The sequence below is a fragment of the Dunckerocampus dactyliophorus genome, chromosome 9, assembly GCF_027744805.1.
Source record: "Dunckerocampus dactyliophorus isolate RoL2022-P2 chromosome 9, RoL_Ddac_1.1, whole genome shotgun sequence".
In the NCBI taxonomy this organism is placed as follows: Eukaryota; Metazoa; Chordata; class Actinopteri; order Syngnathiformes; family Syngnathidae; genus Dunckerocampus; species Dunckerocampus dactyliophorus.
The window spans coordinates 21,197,689-21,219,491 of record NC_072827.1 but is presented as its reverse complement, the minus strand read 5'-3'; the positions used below and the strand labels follow the sequence as shown (position 1 = coordinate 21,219,491).

Below are 21,803 nucleotides of genomic sequence, written 5' to 3'. Positions count from 1 at the left end.
CCCTGGCCTTTCTTCTTAGCTCACCATCGAGTTGATGGATCAAACAATCCACTTCAAATATCCATCCATCCATTTTCTATGCCGCTTCTCCTAACTATGGCGGGGCCAGCCAATCACAGGGCACATATAGACAACCATTCACACTCACATTCATACCTATGGACAATTTAGAGTCACCAATTAACCTAACATGCATGTTTTTGGAATGTGGGAAGAAACCGGAGTACCCGGAGAAAACATGCAAACTCCACACAGTAACTCCCAGAGACTCCCAAGGGAGAATTGAACCCAGGTCTTTCCCATCTGTGACTGTGTGGCCAACCTGCTAACCACTAGACCACCGTGCGGCCCTCCACTTCAAATATAAAAAATAAAATGAACAAGGCTAGCGCTAAGCTAGCATTAGCAAAGCAACTTAATGTGTTTAATACATTGAAAAACATTAAAAACGTATGTTAGCATAAACATGTTAATGCTAACATGCCAGCATGACAATTCAGTTCAGGACAAAGCTATCAGCATTGCCACATTTCCATCCAACTCACCAGTTCAGTAGATCAGTAGATCCAAAAGCATACAAGATAAACAGGTCTCCAGATTTTAAAAAAATGGTCTGGTCACAAAAAAACCCCAAAATGTTTCCAAAGAAAACCATAAAATGTTTGAAAGCACAACTGTTTTGAGACACTGACCTGTACTTGCTGTTCCTTGACATTTTCTCGCACCCACCTGAGGAGAATGAAGTCAGGGCAGCTTATATAGTGCATTGGAACTTGTGATTGGTGAAGTGAAATCAGGTGTGCATGTCATGAGACATGGTCCTTTCAAGTGCTAAGGTAATTGTGGGGAAAACCGCTACAAGGCTAAGCTTGGGGATTTTAACCCTGGTTACAAAGTACTGTATGTTTTGGCGTTATGCATGTTTCCTGTCTTATCTACATGTTTGTGACACGTGCCTTCCGCATGTTTCCATGTTCATCTTTATGAGAATTTTTAAAGACTTTGGAGACTGGCTTCCCGTCTGCATCGTGAGGCAGGTATTCTAGTTTAATAAAGTGTGTACAGTGGTATCAGTGGGAAAAATAGCTACTTACCAATGTTGGTCAATTTTCTGAATGGTGCGAGAAAAAAGGGGTGCAGTAGAAGAAGTAGAAGAAAGCAAGCGCCCCCATGTTCCATGTGAATCCACCTCGACTGGATTTAGCCTGTATAAAGTGGGATAGATCAAATATTGAGTAAGCCAAAGAAGGGCATCAGCACATCAAACGGCAGGATTGGGGCGGTAGGGTGGTAGGGTGCATAGGGAGAGATTAAAGACAGCCTTGAAGAAGAAGTGCTGGGTGAAGGAGACCAAAACTGGACGGGCCCGGTCGATAGCTGTCCTGAGCCGGTGCTACCTAAGCTCCTTTCCATTGCCAGATCACACATGATAACCTTGAAGAGGCAAACACAATCATGTGAGAGAAGAGATGGAAGTTCCTCAGAAGCTTTTAGTAAACATTATGTAAGGATCCCGACATCAAAATGCCTCAAATGTGACAAGGTTTTTCTCTAATCAAACCACAAGCAAGAGGAGAGAAGGTGGAGCGGAATCTCAAATCCCTGCAGATTCTGGCCCGCTCCGGCTGCCCTTTCCCTGCCCAGCTTGTGCACCCGCATGCCTTCCCGAGCTTGGCGAGCTTTGAAAAGTCAGCCATGTGACTCATAAATATGTATTTGGCCTAAGCAATGCAGTCCCAGCGTTCGCTTTGCTGTGCCTCGCTTGGACATACCTTATGCTCCGCTCTAATATTAGTCTTTTTATTTAAGAATGCTACCTACCAAAGGATATTCACACAAATATGACAACGTTAGGATCAGTCAAGGCTTCTTAAATTGAGCATATTAGCATCAAATATCAGTGGATGGGTGTATTATGAAAATATATATACAGTACATGCCTACCAGTGCATTGTGGACATTTTTGAGTAATTGATATGCCCATAAAAATGTTTATTTTTGACACGCAGCCCGCTCCAACCTCTCCAAACCTGCCTGCTAGCTTGACGTTGAAGTTATCCAATTTCGGATTAACATCCAAAACCCTCTTTCTTCAATTCCCCTTGTTCACTAGCAATGGAAGTTAGCTAGCTAAATGTAGTATCAAGGTTTAAGCCCTATATATGCCTCACACACTCATTAAACGCTTTTTAAATGATAGAATGTGTCCGGTACTCCCCACTAATGAATGATAATGGTGATTGATAGAACATAGATGAATCAGAGTCACAGGCTAGTGCAACATCTGCGCTTATGTTTATTGTGGGGCCACCTCCACGTCACTCTGCAGTGGCTCGTGGTAGTACGAGGCTCCCCTGGACCCCCAAGCAGCTGTGTTGTCCTGGCTAGCTGTCGGAGAAGGAATTTCTGTAAGACGCATTTACTTAATCCACACTGCTTTTCTGTTGTAATTCCAGTAACAACCTACAATCACATATTAACTTGTGTTCACCTCGCCGGATGGTTATATATGTTTGACTTTTGCATCTCACAGCAACTATGGTGCCTTCAACGACCGCCAAACAAAGTGCTACATCGCAAGGCTTGACATAAAAACATTATCAGTGAAGCATACAGACAATGTGCCCTGCGATTGACTGGTGACCAGTCCAGGGTGTACCCGGCCTCTCGCCCAAAGTCAGCTGGGATAGGCTCCAGCATACCCGCAACCCTAGCGAGGATAAACGGCATAGAAGATGGAAGGATGGATGGCATACAGACCATTACATGTACAAATTGTGGTACATGGTACAAATGCTACATGGGAAAATGTATTACATATATTAGTGTGGTACATTTTACCTGTATTATCATTTAGCATGATTTCTAAATCATTACTGACCTAAAGTGAATGACATGTGTTTTCGTCCACAAATTTGCTGGGCGGTAAATGCTGAATCTGCACACACACACTACTATATATAGTGACTGATTTCCATCTCAAGCCTCTTTCCCTCGTTACACTTTTTATCGGCAGTCTTCTCATAAGCACAACAGACAATATTTCCTATTTGACATAAAGTGTAAAACAGCCACTCCTGTTCGTATATTAAAAAAAGAAAATATAACTAAAACATTTTCTTAACACTGGCTTTTGAGGATGCGCCTGCTTCTGTAGTAAAAATACTAAAGAAAAAGCAAAAAAATGCTCCAAAAAGTGAGGCCTTCGAGGACACGCCAACTAATCTTATGTGACTTAAAAGAACTCCAAGGTTTTCAACAATTTTACAGACATATTTTTTTCCTGCATTTTCTAGTGAGTTTCTTAGAGGTTAAGTTTTTGAAAATGTTTTTATTGTATGGGCAACAAAAGGTTTACTAAAATAAAAAAACATTTTGTAACAAATGAGGAAAAAGTATTTTCCAAATCAACCTTTTGCACATTTGTGTGGATTTTTCTGTCTGTAATGAGATGTGTTGGCTAAAAGTGTTTTTCGTCGGTGTCTAGTCTCAGCTAGGATTAGTCGTTTCATTTAAGTTTTGAGAGGCTCATCAGGGGAACCTGAAAATTTGGAATTGTATTGATGATGGAAGAACAACAAAAAACGTCTCCCGGCCACGGTCCAAATCAAACCTTTTCAATATTTGCCCTGCAGGGACTGACCACTCTACGCTGGCAGCCAAACGCTGCCATATAACCTTGACCACAGACAACCTCCATTATAATCCCTTTATTTGCTCGCTTTGTTCCCTGCTGTATAATAACAGAGTTGGACTCCATCAGCCTGTTGTCATTCTTGTCATTTCAATGCAAATTGTAACGTGTTGCAATAAAGAAAGCTAGTGAAAACATCACAGGGAAAAAAAAGTTAATCAATGCCAGTTTTTTTTTTAAAAAAAGCATGATGTGCTTTTGCAAAACAGACTTTAATGAGCTTAACGGGAGATGAAAACCTTTGTTGAATAAGTTCAGGCATGCTGAGATGAAGGTGACTGGAAGCTGAGGAACACTTGAATTAAGGTCAATGGAAACAATGAAATGAGAAGTGAAAGCTCAATTTGAATTGACAAGTGAATATTAAAGCACATCCATCCATCCATCCATCACTGGGGTATGCTGGAGCCTATTCCAGCCGACTTTGGGCGAGAGGTGAGGTACACTGTGGACTGGTCGTCAGCCAATGGCAGGGCACATATAGACAAACAACCATTCACACTCACATTCATACCTATGGACAATTTAGAGTCTCCAATGAAGCTAACATGCATGTTTTTGGAATGTGGTACGATATTGAAATTAATTCTTAATTAATAACTGTTCATCATATAATACAAAGACTCAAAATGATCCAAAATTAAAACCCACCCACAACTATATTCAGAGACGTTTCATTTAATTCATGCGATCGCCCCTCTTGTGAAAAATGTGAAAAGTGGCAACATTGCACAAAATATATAATCAGAACGACTCAGAAAGACTAGAAAGAGTCACAAAGTCAGAGAAATTGTGTTAATACCGCATAATAAAATGCTGATGGGACAAGTAAAGGAGTCGTGCCTGGAATGGAGGGGGTGGGGGATCAATCGTACCCAAGTCCAGCACGATATGAATGGCCTAGCATGAGTACACCCTTGAATGTATACTGAACTGAAGTATTTGTGAAGTCACGCATGATGACGTTTGACTTTTCAGGCAATTCTTTTCCCGGAAATGTTGGTTCAAGTCAAAATTCGTACAACTTGTGAGGTGTTTCTCTTTTGAGATTCTAAGGTACTCAAAACATTCCCTGTACAGTTTATAAAGGTTTTATCATGGCAACACTTCGACCTGGAACAAATTACTTTATATTTCCCTTATTTCTTATGTGGAATATTATTATGCTATTTGAATAAATTGGGTATTGACCAGCGTCCTTGAACTTTTTCACAAAAAGTCCAGATTGTACTAATTATTTGGGGGAGGGTGGGCCTTAGAACATTAAGGTACACCCAACCTTGCTTTGCTTCTTGCTTTGGGATGCAGCTGTTACACCATAGAGAGGAGTTTACCCTCAGGAATAATATAGCATCTCATGATCCCAGCCATAGACCTCAGGTCCTATAGCCTCTGCAGGCATAAAAGCCTCGCCTTGTGGAAGCCTGTCCACCCTGCGCCCCGGCTGTCATCTTTCTAGGCAGGCTGCGTTGACAAGGGGAGGCCACTAGGGCTGTCTGTCATGGGGTTATTCTCAGGGCGGAGACGGTTCAGCTGATTCTCCGCCAGTGTGCAACGTGTGTGTACGGCTGCTTTGAGAGAGCGAGCATTTGGCAGGGAGCTAGCAGGGGTTAGCCTCGCCAGATGACAGGCGAAAAGAGAGAAACACGGGGTTAGCGCTGTCGACATGCCTAAACACACACGCACACACACGCCAGGTGAAGGACAATTAATTAGGTGTAGGGGCTCAGCAGCACATCTGGGAGTAAATATCCTGAGTCAGACAAACACTTTGTACTTGCTAACAACTTGGAAATCTTCAAGTGACTAGACTCGACTTCCAAATTGACAGGATGGTCACTTCTGTCATCACACCTCCAACTTGACCTGAGAACTCCCAGCAGTAATGCAACACGACAATACGGCCTAATTGGTGTAAGCTTTTGAAATTGCCAGATTTTCATGACGTCATGAAGGAAAGGAAAGGAAGGAAAAACCTCTTTCCCGAGGCTTCGCTGCACATCTTAAAATAAAGCTCGACCAGTCACCTACAGATGTGAGGACTGTAAGTTTGATCATTTAGAGTTTCTTCAGCAGTTAGACTAACTTAGTAGTGTAGTGTTAGCATTGTTGCTCAAATATCTATGCTAGTGTTGCTAACCTTTGTGTCCTCTTGTCCCGCTCCTTCTCCCACACAGCTCATTCGCATTAAAGCTACAGACACACAAAACAGCATGAGAGGTGACTGGAGCGCTGCTGGTGTCCTTCAAAGCACTGGTGCTCATGGAAGGGAATATATCCAAAAAGAGGAAGACCTACAGTATGACCAGAAAAAGGGCAAAAAAAATCCAGGTCCAGGCACTCAAATGGGTTTGAAAAATATAAACAGCCTTTTATTTAATGGACTACAAAACAGTAAAATACATACTACAAAATGCTGGCATGTGCCCAGTAGAGTTGAGTAAAAGCACTGCCTAAATTCATGTTAGACATGTACTTGAAAAAACAACTTTCAAACTCATATGACTTGCTTTGATCCGTACCACCTTCACACTAGCTGTAAGCGGTTTGGCTGCCCTGTCGCATTTAAACAATAAAAATGGCCCTTGAGGCCAAAAGTTTGCCCACCCTTGCTCAACATGTAGCCTGGTGTCAATCATTCCTGTCGCCGTGGAGACACAGAACCTCACACTGCCTCCACCCTACTTCTCCGATTGCTCTTCAGAAGCTTCTCCTAGTCTTTTACACTTTTTTGCAACAACTTGAACTATAACCATATGGAGCCACTGAATATGTATTGAGTGTGTGTGTGAGAGAGAGCGAGAGAGACAGAGAGAGAGGCTTTGAACTCCATCAGAAGGTTCTAGCGACACGCCGCCCCTGATGGTGACTTGACTTTAGGGGGGCAGCTCAGGCGCCAGGACGGCCCCCTTTGGGTCTTAAACAAACAGGGTTGGCTTACAAAGTCAAAAAAGAAAAAAAAGGAATGACACTGGACTCTCGGAATGCTTCTTTTCATAAATGTGCCAGTCTTCCCGCATGGAGATATTCATAGCAGCTTGCATGTCATATATTTAAATTTGTGCTTTTACAACTTTCTTCTTCTTCTTGTTCACGCATAATTTGACTTTACAAGTGTCTACAGTTCTTCTGAGGAATGTTTTCATTTTAAGAGCCTTTTTCTAGTAACCCTGCCACTCATTTGGACCTCTAACATCATCTCAAAGGGAACCATGCAGCGTGAGTTAAAGGTGTCTTGATAGAAGTCACCATCCCATCACTTTTCATGCCTACTTAAGTTCTAAGCTAATTAAATGAAAACAAATGGGCTAGAAATGCTAAAATATATTATTACTGATAAGTCACAGTTCTCCATTTGCAACGTGAGTTGGAGGTGTGTTGCTGCCCTTTTGCTCATCTAATTAAGTGTTAAGAGTGGCTAACTACATTGAGAACACATAATTAGCAGTTGGATTGCTGTCATATGCCTGCGTTAATTTGGGCCTCTTATTAAAAAAATGCATTACTGTTAAACTGTGTTGACAGACGTCGCTCTCCTGTTTTTTTTTTTTGCATGTTTGTTTGTGTTTTGCTGCCTAATTCTAATACAAACCCATTATGGGATCACCTTCATATGTCTGTTGAAGCAAAGGCAACTATTTCGCTAACTGCTACTCCTGCCTTTAATGGCATCCTGACACTGCAAATTAAAGAAACGGGGGGCTGCGACATTTAGCATTGCGTTAATTCGACCCAAGGCACCGGCACGCCAAAGCACTTGGCCTATGCTAAGGATTAATGACAGCCATCTAAAACAATTTGGGAGCCAATCAGTTGGAGCGAGGAGGGTGAATCTAATATGATAATTTATCTGCATCAACGCCTGGCAGGAGGGCGGGGCGATGCTAATTGCGCGACCCTTACCTAAGCGAACGGATGCACACAGCTGGACGTGACGACGCCATTAGGCAACTTTGGAGGGGACGTTAGCTGGAGCGACTCCTCCTTGGAGGGTGATTGCAAGTCAGCCCCCCCATACATGCCAATTTCCATAATGTGCCCACCTCTGATGACATGACAGCAAGGCGCAAATAAGTGCTATCACATGGAGATGCAATGTGGTCGCAAGCGCCGCCTACTCAAACCCCCAGAATCTCAGAGGGGCATTTTACCCGCATTGTAACATCACTTACACAGCTCCGACAATAGTCGCTTAATTGATTTGTTTAATTAGCTGGAGATACAGCTAGCGTCGCATCCTGTCATCCCGTATCCAAGGGGGTCTGGGGCTGCCAGCCACTTAGCCCGGCCCAGTCAGACTTCCATTACAGTGTAATTATATGTAAATGAAAGCTGCATCGAAAAATTTTTCTTTTTTTTTTTTTTATCTTTGACAGCTTTAAAAATGGCATTTTGAAACTTCACATGGACATATAAAAGATAAAAAACAGAAAAAGAAAAATTATAGTGGAATGTCAATAGTTGGACACCTCTGAGGTCATACAATTCAGAATTTGACCTACATTTTTGAAAAAAGCAGCAGCAGCCTCAATAAGAGGTGTTAAGAGAAGTCATCAAGTGAGACGTCAGCTCAAAAAAGAACTAATTTGTTTTGCTTTGAATTTGCTTCTTTCCGGACAGTTATTCCGCCTCTAAAATCACAGAAAACAGAACAGGACGTTACGCAAGACCTCAGTTCTGTGAGCATGAAATGATGAATTGTAAGCATTAGCTTTTTCTTTGGCTTTTTTCATTGTTGTTCCACTATATTATCCATCCATCCATTTTCTATGTCGCTTGTCCTCAGAGTTGCAGGGGTATGCTGGAGCCCATCCCAGCTGACTTTGGGTGAGAGGCGGGGTACACCCTGGACTGGTCGCCAGCCAATTGCATTCTATTATATTATTTGATAGTAATTGACGAGAGTTGACTTATTTTTTTAGAACATGACAAAAAGACAAAGACAAAGATAAAAAGAAATCAGTGGAACATCCAAACATCCATCGTACAATATAGAATTTGACCAACATTTTCGGGAAACATCTTTTGAGAATCTGTCTTAAAAAACTTCAGAGTTTGAAGCGTCATCATGGATGGTGACGTGAGACCTGAAAGGGATAGTACGGATTTTTTTTACATGAAGTTGAATGACATCCCCATCAGCAGTGTAGTGCATCAAAGGTGACTTCCCCCCCCCCCCCACTTTGTCCCGTGAGCATAATTCTGGTTGGTTTTCATTGTGGAGGAAAGTAGTTTTGGTTAGCTGCTGGGATCTTTTAAGTTAAACGTTAACCAAAACAATATGCGGTCAAAAGAGTAACACATGTGCTATTTTGCTGCTTCAGGACCTGGAAGACTTGCTGTGATAAATGGAACCATGAATTCTGCTGTCTACCAAAAAAAACCCAGCAGGAAAACATCCGGCCATCTGTTTGTGACCTCAAGCTGAAACCAACTTGGGTTCTGCAGCAGGACAATGATCCAAAACACACCAGCAAGTCCACCTCTGAATGGCTGAAGAAAAAAGTGGCCTAGTCAAAGTCCTGACCTGAATCCTATTGAGATGCTGTGTCATGACCTTAGAAAGGCGGTTCATGCTTGAAAACCCTCCAATGTGGCTGAATTACAACAATTCTGCAAAGATGAGGGGGCCAAAATTCCTCCACAGCGCTGTAAGAGACTCATTACAAGTTATCACAAACGTTCGATTGCAGGTGTTGCCCGAAAGGCCCAGCCAGTTATTAGGTTTAGGGGGCAATCACTTTTTCACACAGGGCCATGTAGGTTTGGATGTTTTTCTCACCTAATAATAAAAAGTTTCATTTCATTTAAAAGCTGCATTTTGTGTTGACTAACATTGACATACTTAAATTTGTTTGATGATCTGAAACATTTAAATGGGACCAAAAAAAAAGAAATCAGGAAGGGCCAAACACTTTTCACACCACTATAAATGAAGAAGGGCTAGCTTCTTTTTACACTTGTATATATGACAATTAAGAAAAAGTGAGGGGCCGACAAGCTGACACTGGATAATTCGTAATTCAACTCAATTTTGGGGAAAAAAAACATGCCTCTGAAGTTGCACAGAACTAAGATGTTTGAAACTGAATTTTGGTGAAAAATTAGTTACTGAAGTCACACAAACCCAAAAGTTCAAACACCAGGGTTTATTATGGTGACAGTTTGACCCTGGAACTGATTATTTCTATTTTAATTATACCATACGGGAAAATTTGTTTCAAAACCCAAACAAATCTGATGTTTGGGAATGTTGGGGTTCCACAGTGTTTAATGGAGAGGTCCCTCAGTTTTGTGTGTCACTGAGTGAGTGCACTTGTCTAAATTGGGGGGTGGGATGTAAGAGTTTCTATTTAAACTGTCACCGCCACCATTCACCCCCTCCCTTCCCCAACTTTTGTTGTTTAGCACAAGTTCACAAGACTTCTCTGGCTATGAAGTTGGCGCTAAGAGTTGGGGAGTGCTTACAACTTCCTTGGGAGTGAATGGTGCAGATGTGGGCTTTAGCCTGAGCGCAGCACAACAATGGCCTCAAAGGCGCCTGCACACAATGAGCCTTTCTCCTCAGCCGGAGACGTTTCTCTATAGTGGCGTGCAGCGCAGCTGGGATGCTAAGCAGGTGCCACATTGAGGGCCCACCATGGACCCAGGGGCCCCCTTTTAAGTGCAGCACAGACCCCCCTCCTCTCCGCCTCACGGATCACTGTGGTCAGTGTAGGCATTAGCGTGCCGAGGTGTCACTTAGCCCTGGATTAGCTCGACTCGCTCTTCATCGCGGATTTGTTTCCACTGACGTGCTGCCGAGGGATTGACGCTCGCTGGCGCCACTCACTCTGATCTGCCTCGCCTTGGCTGATGTCTGAGGAAGTCCCTCAGCCTCCCCCCTTGAACCTTGCTGGTCCTACCTGACCCGTCCTCAACACTCTACCTTTGCCTTCATCTGTCACACCCACTTTTCTAGCAGACAGATTTATGTTTGGATGGACAGATGCATGAATACATGGACAGTAGAAGACCAGATGGATGAGAAGACTCACAGATGAATGAATGCACGGAGGGATGGATAAATATATTGTCAGACAAAAGAGCGGCTGAATGTATAACGGATGGATGGATGGATGAATGGACTGACAAATGACTGGGTAGACAGATGAATGGAGAGTTAACTACAGTACTGTACATCAACATAGTGGATGGATGAATTAATGGGTGAGTGGATGACTGATATGATATAATATATAATAGTGTATATAACATGCATATCCATATACATATCCATTCATATAATATATCATATACACTGTATATCGTATCATACAGCATATCATATCAAATGAAGAATGAATGGATGAATGAAGGCTGATGAATGCATGAATAAAATAATGGATGTATGGACAGACTGATGGTTGGATAGCTAGATGAATGAATGAATGGACATATGGATCATTCTTCTATGGTATCACCTCTCCAGCTGTGTGACACCTTTTTAGTATTTTTTGGTGGATAACGGCGGGGACCAACTAAGGAAGAGTCACCTGCCGTCTCTCCTCCAAGGTCTGGCAGAGTTAACATGCAATGAATAAATTAATATCTAATGAACGGGGGTGGGCTGCTGTGGTCCCGTGCTCGGATGGGGGTGTGGATTGTGGGGGGTCGGAGGCTGCAGAGGTTGATGCTGGGAAAAAACAATAGAAGTGTCTGCATGCCTCCCAATGTGCTGTTATTTTATTTGGTTTGTTTTCAGGATTTCTGTTGTAGGAGTGAGCTATTGCTTCTTGTGCTTTACCCGAGCACCTGAACTTTCCCACGTTATTTCTTGCTTTGTTTTCTTTTATCCAGTACAACACGCCTTACAGATTTACCTTTGCCGTATCTTTTTTGTCATTGAGGGATTTAATGCATCTCGGGTACACGTGCAAGACGAGGCCCTGCTGGGCCCTCGCTTAATGTCGAGGCCCCCTTGTGAGAGTACATTATCTCTGAGCCTCCCTATTATTCCGGAACAGTCTTTGACTTCTAATGCGCCTATCTGCAAACCTACAGCCGTCGTTAGGAAGTGTCCTAACAATCCATTATTCTCATCTGCCGTCATTAAGGCAAAGCGCTGGCTTCTTGTTTACATCAGTTCACTGTCTTGTAAAATAATGTTTATGCACCAAGGTGAGTCGTAGGATATTGTTTGAGTGAATCGTGTCAGTGTATCTCTTAGGAGTCCAGCCACCCCATGGAAACTCATTTTGGCCGCTTGAATACGCAATCTCGTTCTTTTAGTCACAACCTAAACCTTTGCCTTCCGGCTCAGATCTCTCTTCACCACGATGGACCGGTGCAACGACAGTTCACTCGTGAACAAGACCCCAAGATACTTGAACTACTCCACTTGGGGCAAGACCTCGCTCCCAAACCAGAAGCCAATCCAGCAATTCAGCCTTTTCCAACTGAGACCCATGATCTCAGATTTGGAGGTGCTGAGTCTCTTCCCAGAAGCTTCACACTCAGCTACAAACCGCCTCACAGCCCAATGAGGCCATCAGGACCACATCGTCTGTGAATAGCAGACAAGATCCCAAGGCTCAAACTGGACTCCTTAGACGCCTTGGTTGCGCCTAGTAATTTTGTTCATAAAAATTATGAACAGAATTGGTGACAAAAGGAAGCATTGGCGGAGGCCAGCGATCACCGGAAACTGCTGGAAATCCGTGAATCACCACCTTATTGGGGTGAAGGGGTTTGAGTGCCCGAGTGATCCTAGGAGCTATGTTGTCCGGGGCTAAAGGCCCCTGGTAGGTTCTCTCAAGGCAAACAGGTCCAAGGTGACGGTCCAGACAAAGATTGAGAAGACCCTACGAAAAAGAACCAAAGGAGGAACCGCACCTCGTCTAGACCTGGGACACTGGGGCCTCACCCTCAAGCCAGGTGCAATGTGTATTGGGCGGCGGTCGAGGGCGGGCGCCTGGGCGACCTGGTCTTTAGCAGCCTAATCTGGTTGTTGGGACACGTCTGGATGTCTAACACAGACCTGCCAACCTTGAAGACATTTTATGAGTATACTCCCCCCGTCTCTCACAGGCACCTCACTGTCTCATTTTTTCACATTATATTATTTTAATATATAAATGCATATAATGTCCATATATTACAATTTCTAAGCGCTTTACCTAAACTGCTAGCTATTAACACATTTTCAAAACATAACATTAAAATAAAATGAAAATGGATATTTTTCAAGAATCCCAAGCACAATATTTCATATTTTAAACATGATGCACTAGTATAACTTCCCATGGCCTTGTAGTATGTAGTGACACTGGGCTGTTTTTCCTCACACATGGCGGCAGGTGCATGCACCCCCGCTGAGCACCGTGCCATAAATTACGAAAATTTACGAGCGTGACCATCTCAGCGCCTAGCGGCAAAAACAAGAAGAAATATGTCAGCGTGGCTGTTTACACAATGACATCACCCTGCGCTGGCTGGTGAACTACACTAATGGGCCATTCTTAGGCCAGCGGGTCGCAACCTTGAGGGTGGAGGAAATGGTTTTGGGCGAGTCGGGGGTCAGCCACCCCTGTGTCACCTGTGACTTAACTCACTGTCCACCTCCATCTTCATCAGGACAACACACACACATGCACACACAGAAGCTCTACATGTGTGTGCTGTGGCCCAGGAGAACAATAAAGCGGTGTCAGTTTCTACAGGAAAATAAAGACAAAGTGAAAGAGGAAACAATTGGTTCACAACAGGACATGAGGCCACGGAGGATAACCTGCCTTCAAAGATGCTGCTCTGGCGTATATTTCACAATAGTTTGGAGGTGGTGCACTTCAAAAGGCTCCCATAGCGAGACGTGTTTTCCTGCTATTCTTGTGGCCTGCTTTGGCTCTGCTATAAGTAGCCCACATCCTGTCCCACTGTGGTCTCAGGTGGATAGGCCTTGTTTTTCTAGCTGGGGCCGGGGGCCCTTTAATGGCGCTTCTGTTGGCATGCCTGATTGGGCTCGTTAGCCACGTACTCGGCTGCAGAATGCCGACAAACGTTTGTGTGGACATTTGTAGTGGAGGGCACTTTGGATGCCTGTTCTCTTCATTGTAGGAAAAGTAGAAATACACGGTGTCCACAAAGTCTGTACAATTTTAAATGACTTACAAAAGGACCTCATTTCCAATTTTAAAGTTCACAGGTGTGTCAACCATAATTTGACCGATAATTGTCCTGGATCAATTAGAATTGATATTTAAACAGTTCTCCTCTTCATGTTGTTCACATTTTGACATCACCAAGAGACCAAGACCACACCTAACAATTGATCAACAGCACCTCACCATTGACGCGCTTCAAACAGGATGTTTTCAGAGGAAAGTGGCCACTGAGCTGAGAGTGTCACGGCGTGTCATCAGCAGGTTGGAACGGAGATACAGGCAAACTGGAAGAGGCACATAAAAGCATGCTGTAATGTCTTTCTGTGGAAAGTAAAAAAAAAAAAAAAGAAATTATTCAATTCAATTTTGCTGTTCAGCTCCTTGATGGAGAACAGCAAGTTGTGCAAAATGTACTGGAATATTCAACAGTTGGACATGCCCATTCAAACATCAAGAAGGTCAAATTAAATTCAGTTAAGTTAAGTTCTAGAGCAGGGGTCACCAACGTGGTGCCAGCGGGCACCAGGTAGCCCCCACGACCACATGAGGTGCCTGCAAGCCTGCTTTTCATTCAGGTTTTCAGTTAATAATAAAAGAACAGCAGAAAGAAATGCATTCTGAAATACAAAATGTGAGTTGTGGACACCAGCATTTTGTTAATGTTCTGGTAAAACAAGCATATTCGCTTTGTTTGGGTTTAAAATAAGCTCTGAAAATAAATGTTACAAAAATGAGTAGCTCTTGGCCATTTTCATTTTGTAAAAGTAGCTCTCACAAGGAAAAACATTGGTGACCCCTGTCCTAGAGAAAGCTGAATATCCCTAACTTTTAGTGCGTTGTTTTAAACTATGGTTGAACCTGATGTGTAATGTTAACTTTATCTAAAATTCAAGTAATTTTCAAGTACACTAACAGTTAGATGGCTCCAGAACTGACTGTGATGAACGAATTTCTGCAAAGTAGGATTCCTTATTTATAAATCGAATCATTTCACAGTTAGAGCGTAGAAGTTTACGACCTTTAGTCTTATTAGACCCCGCTAGACATGAAATAACAGCCCTGTATCAATCACCTTTGCACTCCTATAGTAGACATAATAAGAGTAAATACGGTATTTAAGACATAAATAAGACTTGTGCTCGTGTCTGTTGCAACAAATGTGTTCTGTTGAGTTCAGAGGGTTCGGAGTTTCAGCTTGTCTTGGGTTAGGCTTCAACAGTTGCCTGTGTTTTTATTGGAGATTTTTATTAGACATTGGGCCACACGGTAGCCCAACAGCATGTTTGCCCACAGTCAGGAGATCTGGAAGATATGAGCTCATATCTCCGTTTGGGCATCTCTGTGTGGAATGACTATTACGGTACACGTACACCAATACCCACATTCCAAAAATCCTATGCATGTTAGGTTAAATGAAGACCAGTCCAGGGTGTAACCCGCCTCTTGCCCAAAGTCATCTGGGATAGGCACAACACAGCATGATTTCTTAATATATTTTTGAAAAACCGTGATGAAATGAAGCCATGAAATTTGAAGTGTGAAGTAGCGAGGGACAACTGTACTGTCAAATATTTACAACGTCATTTTCAGCTTCTTAAAGTTGTTGTTAAATTGAAGAAATGACGCATCAAACACCTTAGTAGTTACAAAGCATGTAGATCACTGACACCTTGTTTGGGCTACAAGATAAGGCTTTTTTCATAATTTATTTCAGTAATTCATGCATTTATTTAGGTTACCTAAATGTTTTTTTTATTTATTTACTTAAAAAAAGACAGAAATGTATTAATATAATTAATTAATATATTTTACATAATACAATAATATTTATTATATTAATGAATACAAAATGCCCTGACAATAACAGCAACCTATTCAAAACCACCGCCTGGCAAAAAAGTTACCTTTTTTTCCTCTATGTTTATGTCATAATTAGATTTGAATTTTACTTTTCAATTTGAATTTTACTTTTTAAATGTTCTTATTTTACTTTATTTTTTTCTTTCATTCCATTTTTTACTTTTATCATTTTAACATTTGGCTATAATTATTGTTTGATTTTGTAAAAAAAAAAAAAAAAAAAAAAAGAAAGTAAAGGCCGATAAAGGAACGTGAATGTAATGAAGTTAAATGTCAACCTTCGGCTAGTAAGTAACACATACTTGGTGTAACATACGTAAAGGTACTAATTTGTAATGAATTGTAACAGGGTCCAAATAAGATGATTTTTTTCATTTTAATAACAGCTTTTTGGGCATTTTCCTTCATTTTTCATTTAGTAAAGCATGAACCTAATTCATGCTTCATCCATATGTGTAACATGTTGTGTTGATGGGCCTTGGTGGAGGTCTACTCCTCTTTGCAGTCACTGTGAACAAAAGGCTGTCCAACAAAGCAGCATACACCTGTGTTGAGTCTTAAATCCGAGGTTGATATCTTAGACGTGTGCTGTGTTAAAGTCCTCCAATGGTCTTTGAGCATCTTTGCGAGTGCATATGGTCACCGCTTGTTTTAAGTGTCACTGTATCCGCCTTGATCCGCTCCTGGCTTCTTGCAACACAAGTTAAGTACACGTTAGAGGCCAGTACGGTCCAGCCTCTCCTCATGTTCTCCCCCCCAGTCCTCCTTTTCCTTTAGAAACATCTCACCGAGGTTAATCAGTGGTGGTTCGCTTGGTTTTCTCTGCCCCACCCTCTACACCGCCAGGCACACATGTTCCATTGTTTGCAGCATCCAGACAGCCACTCGCGTCGAGAGGACTCTGCTGTGTAATTAGGCGCTAACCTGGTGGCCTGCACTGTGGCCAGACTGCACCTCGACCCATCCTGGCCCACCTGCACCTTTGTTACACATCCCTTTAGAGGACAAACTCCACCTTCTCCTTGTCCTTCTTCTTCACCTGTTAATGGCTTTCAACTTTGTTTGGTTTTCCTCTCCCACTAACCTCAGCCACAGGTCAACTTCCAGTCCTCCCGCCCTCCAGACCCCCCCACTCATCCATTAATTACAACTTTAGCTGATTAGCGGGCCGAGAGGGAAAGTGTTGGAGGTTGTCTTACCCATACAGAACATTTTTGACTGTTTATTTAACTATGCTAGTCAGGATAATGCTATTGTTTTCTTGTGACCCCAGCCCACCCTTCATGACCCCCATTGCCTGAAATTAATCAGTCCTTGTCTGCATTGGCAGACTCTATTTTTACCTCTTACCGCAAAGTGCAAAAAAAGAGAAGAGAAGGCGAAAGGTGCAATTTTTGTCATTTTTTCTTGGCAGTTTGGTAGCAAAAAACGTGATGCAAAAATACTTGATACTAAGATGAGAGGGTATCGTATTGGTATAGTACTGACATCAATCGTAATTTCTGTTGCTGACGACCTTTGCTGAAGACAATGTACAGTCTGGCACACATAATACAAGAGTTCCCTGCATAGTCACACATTTCGTTACTCTGCGTTAGATGGTAAATAATAATTTTTTTTATGGTAACTTAAAAAGAAAGTAGTTGGATGGTGCTTTGAAATTTTTATATATTTTTTTTATTATTTTGTAAGAAGGCTAAAAAACATTTTTCCTTTCATTTCAGCTTTTTCTCTTTACATTGTACATTTTTGCTGGGGATTTTTTTTAAAGTTTACTTTTATTTCTACAACGTGCCGCGGGCCAATGATAAATAATAATAGAGCGGCAAACGGCCCCCGGGCGCTAGACTATCAAAAACAGGCATTCTGAGGGCTTTTTATGGGTGCCTCCATTATTTGTGTTTTTTCGCCACTAGCAGGAATCAACTGTAAATAGAAGAAAATGATTCATGATTATAGATGCTTTCAAAACACTGACCTTTGTGTCGATATGCCACTTTACTTTGCTATCCATCGCTAAAGGCAGAGCGAAACATACTGTATATAGGAGATTATGTTAATTAATAATTTTCATTCATTTAAATGTAAGTATTTTATTATTACAGTATAGTTACATTTCTTTGATTTTTAAAAATAATTTTAAGCATTTTAAGATATGATCATTTGATTGACTTTCTTCTTATTGTTAGGAAACTAAAGAAATATTTGCATTTACTGTATATGAATACCTGTACATTAGTTTATTTAATATTTTTATGATTACAAATGATCATTTTTAGCACTGGCACAATATTGCGATGACATTGTATGAAGTTACTCTGTCACACAAGTGTAAAAAGAATGTAACTTTTTTTTTATAAAGTTAACCACGGTGATATCGATATAATGTCAAATGTAATATCAACCACTATTTAAAAACTTTCTAGCTGTCAAGCAAGCCAGTTTACATAGCCTAGTACCTAGCCACAGAAACCCAGCCACAAAAATCCTAAAAAGCATCAAAAGATCAAAAGAGTTCATCCTTGGATGCTCTCACTGAACTGAGGTCTTAGGTGGTTTGCCCAAGTCTAGTGTGATGACGGTTCAATCAAAGTTTGTTTTTTTTAAATATATATATATATTTTATTTTATTTTTTTTACAGACTTTTAAAAAGCAGCTCTCCCTTGGCGTATTACAGTAATCTGGAGGGCCTCCTGCTCGCTGTGGCGGGCAATCTCAGACGCGGTGGGGGGGCCTGGGCTTATTTCTGGCCACATTTGGCGTGGCCTACACTGCTCTTAGCAGAGCTGCAAGTGGAACATGTATCATCTACACATATTTTTTGATGCTTTTTTTTAATGTTGTTGGACGGAGGCAACTTTTTAAATGCAAAAGGTTTATAAATAATAATTAAAAAAAATAAAACAGACTGATTTACATGACTCAAAATGAAGACTCCTCTATGTGAATGAGAATTCCTTGCAAGGTCGCTATGCTGTGCCCTGTTGATGGTGTGTTTACTGACCTCTAACACCTAGAAGTGTATTGAGAGTAGAACGGGCTTGCTCACTTTAATGAATACCTATTAATGTGCTAAAAAATACTCCGAACATAGAGTGGAAGTCGCTTAAGTCCACATCCCTTGGACTGACTCACTCACGTTGACATATGCGGATGTCGACATAACCCAAACTAGCCATTTACTTGTGATTTTGGCCAGAAATATGAGCAGAACGGGAAATAATAGAGGCTTTTTTGACCTACGACAGTTTGGTGACATTGTTTTCCTCGTCTTTTGCATAATTGAAATGGGTGCATTCTGTTAGTTACATAAAGGGCGATGAAAGAACAGATGAGAAGTCTACCACAAAAGAAATGACCTTTGGTTCTATGCTAAGGCTTTGAAATCAAGTGGTAATTCCTTTCCTGTTCCCCCTCACACCCTTCTTTTTATTGATTTTGACAAAACTAAAAATTGATGAATGAATGATTGAATGATTTTGCAAGAGCACGCAAGTGATAATGAATTTAACAGTACTACAGCCCATGTCGACATAAACAGACCAATTTTTCAGAGAAATGATCCCTTTGGGTCTCAAATTTGATGTCGACATCAGCTTAAGCGGCACTTTTTAGTGATAAGAACAGAGTGGACCAAGACAAGGCAGGTTGTTGACATAAAAGGGGTCACTTTATAGGGGCTCTGCTGTATCCAGTTTGAATGCAATCCAGACTGTTTTTAAGTTCGATACAAAAAGAAGTTAATCATTGCTTTAAAAGGGTCAATATTATTTTAGAGCAGGGATGTACAAAGGGCGGCCAGGGGGCCATTTGCAGATCACAGTTTATTGCTTATTGGCATGTGGCAAATTGTAGCAATAACATCAAGCACATTTCTTTTAAGAAAGAGCAAAAATCCATAATGTAAGGAAAACAAGTTGAAAGGTTGACTAATAAAAATACAGTATTACACTTAGTTGCCTATAGAACAAAGCTGACACTAAGTTTTGTCTTGAAATATATATTGTATAATGTCCTTTTTACATCAAAATCTCCCCCCTGTCCTTTTATTTTTTTTTGTGGGAAAAATGGTGAGTAATAGCTTTGAATTAGTTAACTGCTTTTTACACTTGCATGACAATTAAGATTATACTTTCGTTATTTGTCACTGAAGTTAAAACTGAACTTTTTATCATTTGTGCTTCCTAATAGTACGATAACTTACTTCTACACTTGTTTGTCAGATATGGAACAGTATGGAAAATAATGGAAAATGTTCCTGTTCCTGGGTCAAACTATGGCTATTATACAACCTTTACCACCTGTTAAGAGTGTCACAAGATCTGGTCGTCTCGATTCTCGTTTAGAGAAACGCTGTCTCATGGGAATAGGGCAGCCAGATAACTGTCATACCGTGTATGGGTCAAACCTTCTGCATCATAAAACGTGTGTTTTATCGCTTGTGCGTCTTCATATTAATACAGTTCCTAACTTCTTTTTACACATTTTAAATATAGCCATCCATCCATTTTCTATACCGCTTCTCCTCTTTTAGGTTTTAAATATATTTGAAGTAAAATGTGTACAAAGGCAATTTAGAAGTATTCAATGAAAAGCTGTGATAGAGTAGAAACATCTACAAGTATTTTAGGACCATCTTTGACTGCTATTTTTTTTACAGCACAGTTAATAGGGATCCCTACAAATAAACAGATCTCATTTGCAAGTGTTAAAAGAAAAAGGCTAAAACACTAAGATCAACTAATAAACATGGCATGTGTGTATCAACAGTAATTGTATTTTTTTTGTGACACAGAAAGCAAAATGAACAAAACCAAAACACGGTCACTGTTGACAAGTGGGAATACTACACATCAGAAAAGTGCACGTAAAAGAGGAACAACATGGCTTGAAAAACAACAACTTGCCTAGCGGCCTAATTTTAGCAGCCAATCATGAACTATGAGAAAACTCACGACAAGCTTGTCAACCCATCAGAAATCGCAGGAGGTCATTGCTCGATACAACAGTCTGACTCACTGTGTCATCATACAAAGAACACTAAAATCATCACACAGCAACTTAACACTCAAAAGGTAGGTAAGAAATATACAATACAAGTACCGATATGACTTTATAATACAAAACAACAATTTTAAGGGCTTTCCATCATATACTTCTTCCCAGCAAAGTATTTCATTGACCACGGCTGCCAGCACGCTGCAATGATTCATTCAGCTGTCTGTGTCCACCAGAGGGAGCCAGAGGAAGCCTCCACCTGGTGGACAGAGATACCGCTTCCTCACTGACTCGCAAGCGGCACAGTTTTTAAACAGTTAGTTGTAGTTCTGAAATAAAGGAGGTATCACAAGATTAGAACATGGCCATAAATTTGGCACACCGCTGTATAAGCAGCAGGGTTCAAAGTTTAAGAAAAAAGTAGCGGCTTATACACCGGAAATTACGGTACTTCCACAGTTTGAATGATTTTTTTACTAGCTGTTATGCGCCAATAAGTCTGTCAATGTTGACGGTCTTCCTCACACTCACCTCAGCTCCTTTGGATTGTGCAACGGCAGTGGGTGATTTTATTATTGCGTAGTAAGTATAGGTCTTTAAAGTTAAAACTAACATTGTTGTCATTTTCAATTCTTTATTAACTCATGCTGATCTTGTACCAAAATAGGCCATTTATAGTAAAAACAAAGACATTCTTGCTAAAAATGTATGCTCAACAGCATGCGTGGGCACCCCTTGTAGTCAAGATGGTAAAATCTTACCACATAACTTTTTCATACAATTTGACAGCGAGGTTGATAATCAAATCAGACTCCTCCGAACTGAATCGTCAAATAGTCGATAAATCTAAGAAAGCCTTGACCTATTTTATCAATCATTAAATGAAAAAGCAAGTGTGGCAGCATGGCGGCGCGCTTCATCGCCATAGTTACTGACACAACAATGACCGCCGTCCCCAAGGTCATGACCTAGCATGACCAGGGTTCACTGGGTCCTCGTCTGTGTCTTTCCTAAGAATAATAAGTAGGAAATCTTCACTTCCCAGACCTCCCAGTAACCCTCAGAGGGGGCCAAGATTTACGAGGCCCAGCATGAGCTCTCCTGCTTT

The 21,803-nt window shown here is 41.3% G+C and overlaps 1 protein-coding gene across 7 annotated transcripts in view; it reads right to left on the bottom strand.

Moving 5' to 3' along the window:
- The window catches only part of tmtc4 (transmembrane O-mannosyltransferase targeting cadherins 4), a 131,227-nt gene that overhangs the window by 65,673 nt on the left and 43,751 nt on the right, over nucleotides 1–21,803 (bottom strand). For 2 of the 7 annotated variants that reach the window (XR_008572546.1, XR_008572547.1), the window contains exons 22-24: nucleotides 14,020–14,120; nucleotides 1,095–1,205; nucleotides 693–729 (exon numbers count right to left, since the gene is read on the bottom strand). The exons of 1 other annotated variant lie outside the window; for it this stretch is intronic. The gene's annotated coding sequence lies outside the window, so the exon portion shown is untranslated. Of the gene's footprint in view, nucleotides 1–692; nucleotides 730–1,094; nucleotides 1,206–14,019; nucleotides 14,121–20,563; nucleotides 20,955–21,803 lie in introns of those variants that run through there. 4 more of the 7 variants (XR_008572548.1, XR_008572550.1, XR_008572549.1 and 1 more) reach the window with 3 other exon arrangements.